This window comes from Salvia splendens, chromosome 3, assembly GCF_004379255.2.
Source record: "Salvia splendens isolate huo1 chromosome 3, SspV2, whole genome shotgun sequence".
In the NCBI taxonomy this organism is placed as follows: domain Eukaryota; kingdom Viridiplantae; phylum Streptophyta; class Magnoliopsida; order Lamiales; family Lamiaceae; genus Salvia; species Salvia splendens.
In genome coordinates, this window is record NC_056034.1 from 38,998,343 (window position 1) to 39,005,680 (window position 7,338).

At 40.2% G+C, this 7,338-nt stretch overlaps 1 non-coding gene across 1 annotated transcript; it reads left to right on the forward strand.

Annotated features, from left to right (window-relative positions):
- Positions 1 to 6,979: 6,979 nt before the first annotated feature.
- TRNAK-UUU lies at positions 6,980 to 7,052 on the forward strand. The gene has a single exon. It is a non-coding gene; the product is annotated as a tRNA-Lys (tRNA).
- Positions 7,053 to 7,338: the final 286 nt, after the last annotated feature.

The window sequence follows — 7,338 nt, forward strand, 5'->3', positions numbered from 1 at the left end:
ATGACCTTGCCCGATAAATTCCTAAGGTGCACGGTCATTGACAAGCTCCCTCCAAGTTGGAAGGACTTCAAGAGTTATCTCAAGCACAAGCGAAAGCAGATGACCCTTGAAGACTTGATCGTGAAGTTGCGCATTGAGGCCGACGTGCGCAAAAGTGATCAGAAGGCTAAAGGCTTCACCCCAAATGAAGCCAAAGCCAACCTGTTGGAGCGGGGCGGTCCCTCCAACAAACGCCCTCGCCCAAACCGTCCAAATGACAAAGGGAAGGGAAAGCAGCCTTCAAGGAAGTTTGAAGGCGACTGCTACAAATGTGGCAAACCGGGCCACTTTGCCAAAGACTGCCGCAGCAAGAAGAAGAAGCCGGCAGCCCACGTCGTTGAGAAGGAGTTCAAGGACTGGGATGAGAACGACCTCATTGCAGTGGTCACTGAAGAGGTTAACCTTGTTGATAACAAGGGAGGCTGGTACATCGACACCGGCGCTACTGCTCATGTTTGCTCCGACAGGAGCAAGTTTGCCTCCTACACTGCTGTTGAAGGAAGGAAGATCAACATGGGGAATCAAGCATCGTCCGAAGTCCTCGGCATGGCAACGTGATTCTCATGATGACGTCTGGCCTAACTATCACTTTGAAGGATGTGCTGCATGTCCCGGACATCCGCAAGAACCTAGTGTCAGGATCAATACTAGTTAATAAAGGGTTTAAACTTGTATTTGAGTCCGATAGGTTTGTCTTGTATAAGTTTGGAAAATCCATCGGAAAAGGTTATGTAACCGATGGGCTTTTCAAGCTTAGTGTAGCAACTCGAAGTGTTGCGAAGCCATTGGCCAATAAGAATAAAGCATCTACTTCCTCTTATTTGATTGAGTCTTCAAATTTGTGGCATGGTAGATTGGGACATGTAAATTCAAAAGCCATTAAAAGATTAGTAAATTTAGATTTACTAAAGGCTAATGAATTGGATATCCAAGATAAATGTGAAATTTGTCTTGAAGCAAAAATGACTAAGTTGCCGTTTCACTCGGTTGAACGAAGCACAAAACCCCTTGAATTAATTCACACGGATGTATGTGATTTAAAGATGGTGCAAACTAGAGGTGGTAAAAAGTACTTTATCACTTTCATAGATGATTGCACAAGATATTGCTACATTTATCTTTTAAAAGGCAAAGATGAAGCAATAGAGGCGTTCAAAAATTATAAGAACGAAGTTGAGAATCAACTTGGTTGTAAAATCAAAATGATTCGAAGCGATAGAGGAGGCGAATATGTAGCCCCGTTTGAGGAGTTATGCAACGCAAGTGGTATAATTCATCAAACAACTGCTCCATATTCACCACAATCTAATGGTGTTGCAGAACGCAAGAATCAAACTCTAAAAGAGATGATGAATGCACTGCTACTCAGTTCAGGATTACCACATAACATGTGGGGGGAAGCTGTTTTGACAACAAACTATATCTTGAATAAAATCCCTCTCAAAGGAAAAGATGTTACTCCTTATGAGTTGTGGAAGGGAAGGAAGCCATCCTACAAATACCTCAAAGTGTGGGGGTGTTTGGCAAAGGTGATGGTTCCTCCGCCCAAAGAAGTTACAATCGGACCTAAGACGGTTGATTGCATCTTCATTGGATATGCACTTAACAGTAGTGCATATCGATTTGTTGTTCACAAGTCTGAAATATCGACTATCACAGTAGGAACAACAATTGAGTCGAGGAATGCTGTATTTCTCGAAAATACCTTTCCTTGCAAAGATAAGGAAAAGGTATCAACCAATTCTGAGACAAGAATTGAAGAAGCCACTAGTTCTAAACAAGTGGAAGAAGAAGCCACTAGTTCTAAATCAACAGATGCGGAACCTGAATCGCGCAAGCGTGCAAGGCCCGATCCAAAAGATACAGTAGTAAGACGTGGTAATAGAGTCAGAACACCAAAAACTTTTGGTCCTGACTACATTGCTTTCATGTTGGATGAAGAACCAACATCGATAAAAGTAGCCTTTGCTGGCCCAGACGGGCTGCATTGGAGAGAAGCTGTTCAAAGCGAAATTGATTCAATTTTGCTAAACCACACATGGGTGTTGGTTGATTTGCCCGAAGGTGCTAAACCTTTAGGATGCAAATGGGTTCTTAAAAGAAAGTTTAAGGCCGATGGAACAGTTGATAAGTATAAAGCCCGATTAGTAGTAAAGGGTTTTAAACAAAAAGAAGGACATGACTTCTTCGATACCTATTCACCTGTAACAAGGATTACATCTATACGAGTGCTTCTCGCTATTGCTGCATTGCACAATCTTGAGATTCATCAAATGGATGTAAAGACCGCGTTTCTAAATGGTGAACTAGAAGATGAAATCTATATGGAACAACCCGAAGGGTTTGTAGTACCTGGACAAGAGAAAAAGGTATGCAAGCTCGTGAAATCCCTATATGGATTGAAACAAGCGCCATTGCAATGGCACTTGAAGTTTGATAATGTGATGTTATCAAATGGGTTTAAAATCAACGAGTGCGACAAATGTGTCTACATCAAGAGCACTAATAACGGTCATGTTATAGTGTGTCTCTACGTTGATGATATGTTAATCTTGGGTAGCAACACTCAAGTAATTAACGATACAAAGGCCATGTTAAAGAGAAACTTTGACATGAAAGACATGGGTCTAGCCGATGTAATTCTTGGAATGAAGATTCTAAGAACGAATGATGGAATCATCTTAACACAATCACATTATGTTGAGAAGATATTGAATAAATTCAAAGCCTATGATGGCGCGCCGGTTAAGACTCCAATTGAACTCGACGTTCACTTGAGCAAAAACAAAGGCGAGCCCGTTGCACAAGAAGAGTATGCACGGGTCATCGGGTGCATTATGTACTTGACTAATTGCACTCGACCTGACATTGCTTGTGCCGTGAACAAGTTAAGTCGTTACACGAGCAATCCAAGCAAAGAGCATTGGAGAGCTCTTGTGAGGGTTTTGAGATATTTAAAACACACTCAAAATCTTGGGCTACACTTCTCGAGATACCCCCCGGTGCTTGAAGGGTACTGTGATGCCAATTGGATATCCGATAATAGAGACTCACTTTCAACAAGTGGATATGTCTTTACTATTGGGGGTGGTGCTGTATCGTGGAAATCCACAAAACAGACCTGTATAGCCCGATCAACAATGGAATCGGAGTTCATTGCCTTGGATAAGGCTGGTGAGGAAGCCGAGTGGCTTAAGAACTTCCTTGAAGACATTCCATGTTGGTCTAAGCCAGTGCCACCAGTGCTGATTCACTGCGATAGCCAAGCGGCTATTGGAAGGGCAAACAATGGTTTCTATAACGGTAAGTCTCGACATATACGTCGACGACATAACACCGTGAGACATTTGATCACAACAGGGGTGATCACAATTGACTATGTGAAGTCAATAGATAATCTAGCGGATCCGCTAACCAAAGGGTTAAACCGTGATCAAATGAATAAGTTGCTAGAGGGAATGGGTTTGAAATCCACAAACTAAAGAATTGTCATAGTGGTAACCCAACCATGATGACTGGAGATCCCAAGAACTTGGTTCAAAGGGACAACTAAGCTATGAGAGTTCATGGAAAAACACTCAAACTATATCTATTCCCTAGAGAGCAATAGAGTGTTGGAGAACTTGCCTCGTGGTAAAGGCTAAGTCTATGACTTTTAATGGTTCTTAAGGATCTCAAAGAGATGGAATTCTCAAAGAGACCAAGTATGGCAAGGTACTTGACTAAGAATCACCTATGTAAGTGCGAAGTGTGGCCGCTTCATAAAAAAAACGCACTTATGAATCCAAAGTGGTGTCCAAGACCGCAATGGACACAAAACGTGAGAACGGATGAGGTTGAGGTGTTTAAGCGTTAACACCATTGTCTCGGTGCACGCCGTGGGGGATTAGTTCAAAGCATCGCGCTACTAAGCCGCCTGTGTATCCGATGGTGTCGACTATGGAGGGTTCAAAGTCAACAACTACCTATCCTTATGCTTATATACCTCGCGAGGGTTGAGCTTGTGTTTGCATGCATATGCATTCGGCTATTTCCACTCATGTGGGGGATTGTAAAAATCATGGATTAAATATGCCCGGTCAATGGATTTTGACCAAATAATAAATGTGACGAGACATTTAATTTTGTGAAATTAAATGACATAGCGTCGTTCTACATTTTACGTAGGTAAATGTAGTATATTCACTTTCTCAAATCCGATTTCCGGTGAGTGAGAAATAGTGGATTAAAGTTGGGCATAATTAGCTTTTAATTAAAGCTTAGAGTTGGAGCTTAGGGAATAATTAACTAAGTGTTAATTATCCCACATTGGAGGATTAACACATCTTTAATGTGTATAAATTAAGTGACTTTATGTTACTTAATAATTATAGTGGACCAAGATGGGTGAAAGAGCCCACACGCGCGCGCCGCCGCCGCCCGCCCGCCCGTGCCCGTGCCCGTGCCCGTGCTCGCGCTCGCGGGCCGCGGGCCCGAGCCCGATCCCGATCTCGATCTCGATCTCGATCTCGATCTTGGACTTGGACTTGGATCTTGGCAATTGGTCTTTGGGTGGTCTTTGGGCTTGGTGCTTGGCCCAAACTATTCTTTTTGGACCACCGCCGAGTCAGCGAGAAATCCACACGCTCCACACACGGATGGCACACTCCTGCCACACGCCTGTAACCGACGTCGGTTACGAATTGCCATGATGACAGCCATCATGGCTGTTGACCCCCTGCAGTGGACTGAGCCTATAAATAGGCCAGCCATTCCATGCATCAACACACAATTCAAAAAGCATTCTGCATCATAAGCTCTCTCCCTCTCCCTGCATAGTTTTTCTGTCGAAGCTCTGCCCTCTCCTCCATCCCGTTCGCCGGAGCTCTGCTGATTGCGGTGCTGCATCAGAAGAGACGTAGCCGTTTTACCTTTGGGGACGACACGCCAAACCGAGAGCACTACCGGGGCGTATCTCGTCTTGCGGGAAGAGGCCTCCTCGACTCGGCTGTCATAGCATACTGGTTTAGTTGTTTCATTTTCGTTGTAACTTCAGTTCTTTTTTGTATTCCTTCTTTTGGGTTGTATTACGCCCGGTTTTGTTATCTTGTAATCCCAGAAACCAACATATTCATGATAAATTTCAGTTAATAAACTCCCCTCATAGAAAAAAGAAAAACTCCAAGTTAGTAAACTTTTTATTTTCATTTTTATGTTAATCTACTAAATGTCAGATTTGAATGGTTTCCATGTTCATATGGTGTGAAAAATAAAGGGGCACTGATATGTGATTTCATATACAAAGTTAAATACACTGTTTATCTGTGTTTTGAGTATACAAACGCAGCAATTCGGCGATACCTGTAGTTGGAGTGATTTGTTTAGTTTAGCATGATATCTTCTTGTGATTGTAGATTATAGGCTGTGAATAGCATTTGTAGTGCTTGCTTCTATAAGTCTCTGGGCATGCTCAATGCTTTGTAGAGTTGATATTTCAGCTGAGTAGAATCACTTTTTGGCTGATGCAACTTATGTCGATTAGCTCCTTTATCTAAACATTCATAATTGATACTGTTTGAGTTGATTTCAGTGGTTTTAATTGCTTGCTGAGTGTAATTTAATGTCTATTATGCATTGCTTTCTGCTGTCATTGATCTTATATATGCATGCCTATATACTTACTGTAAAGGGTGTTCACTTTTGCAGATAGATTAGAGTTACAACACATAGAATTTGTGTTTATTTTAAGACATTTTCATAGGGCAAAGTATGTAGTTTGTATTTTTATAGTTAAGCCGGATTTTTAATAATTGCCTGTTTTGTTTGTCACTATTTCAAAAAATTGTTTTGGTACTGATAGACCAAAATTTAATAATAGTGATGATAATAAGGCAAGAAATATCATGTTTCCATAAGAAGGTCGGTATTATCTTCGTCGCAATTCTTCGCTCACTTTTTATTGCTTATATAGTTATATTCTGTCCAAAATTTTCAATGAGTACTCTTCACTAATCTAATAATCCTTCAATAAACATGCAAAATATAAGGGACATGGAGTCAAAAGAGTTATATTTAACACAATGACTTACATTAAAAACACATTAAGATATCCGTAGCATCCACGATGGGGCGGAGGATAGTACGCCCGATGCATCCTCCGCCAGTGCAGGTGGGTGGAGGATGCTTCCCCTATCCTCCGCGGAAGATGAACTATTTTTTGCATCCTCTTGCCTATCCTCCGCCCCATTGCGGGGATCCGGAGGATAGGCCCGGACGATGCAACAGATTTTTATTTTTATTTTTATTTTTAATTTCTTATATATATATATATCACTACATTTTCACTTTATTTCACACATTTCACTCCACTTTCTTCCTCATCTCAATTTTCACTCTTCCTATCTTTCTATTTTCCATTCGTTGTAACTTTTTTTATTTAAGTAAATATAGGGTTTGTCTTTGATTTGTTGTGTTTTTATATTTATTTTGCTAATAATATGTCTGCAAACATAAAAATCAAAAAATAAATACAAAATACTAGTTAAAACTATAGGGTGCCTCACTCCAGATGGATGGGGCGGATGATAAAATACTAATGTGCAGCTAGGGTGGATGCTCTTAGACATTTTAGTCTTGATATATCTTGTGCAATATAAACAGTAATGAGAATATATTGATCTTGTTCTTTTGGGGATATCTAATAGAGAGAGTTGTAGGAGTCAAGTTAATTTTTTACTATCCACCTTTTCCAAATTATTAACAAATAAAAAACCACGTTTGACTTAATTTACAACAACAAAAAATGTATCGGTTATAGAAAATTGAAACGAGTTTTGAAGTCTATAAAATTCATTGTTAATTGAATAAAGTTCCTGCATGGCATATCCTGGAATTAAATGGAAAACTTATTCGCTATTTGAATATTAGCTATATTGTTTAATTAACAATTATATATTGTATAGCCGTCTTAGCTCAGCTGGTAGAGCGCGTGGCTTTTAACCACGTGGTCGTGGGTTCGATTCCCACAGACGGCGGTAAATATATACTTTGTAGTAATAATAAATATATTCAGAGTCCTTTGAAAAGGAACCACAAGTGTTTTAATTTTTATTTAAACAAGTTTACAAATCTGATTCTTTACTCTGTTATTCTTATTAATATAGAAAGAATTGTTAAGCCAACGCAAATTTTTCACAATCAATGTGTTTGAGCCACCGCTTCATATACCGTCTCGATAATATTTCTCCGTTCCTTGTTAATTGAGGCTTTTCTTTTCGACTCGGAGTTTTAGATTAATGTGTTAAGTAGATGGTGAATAAA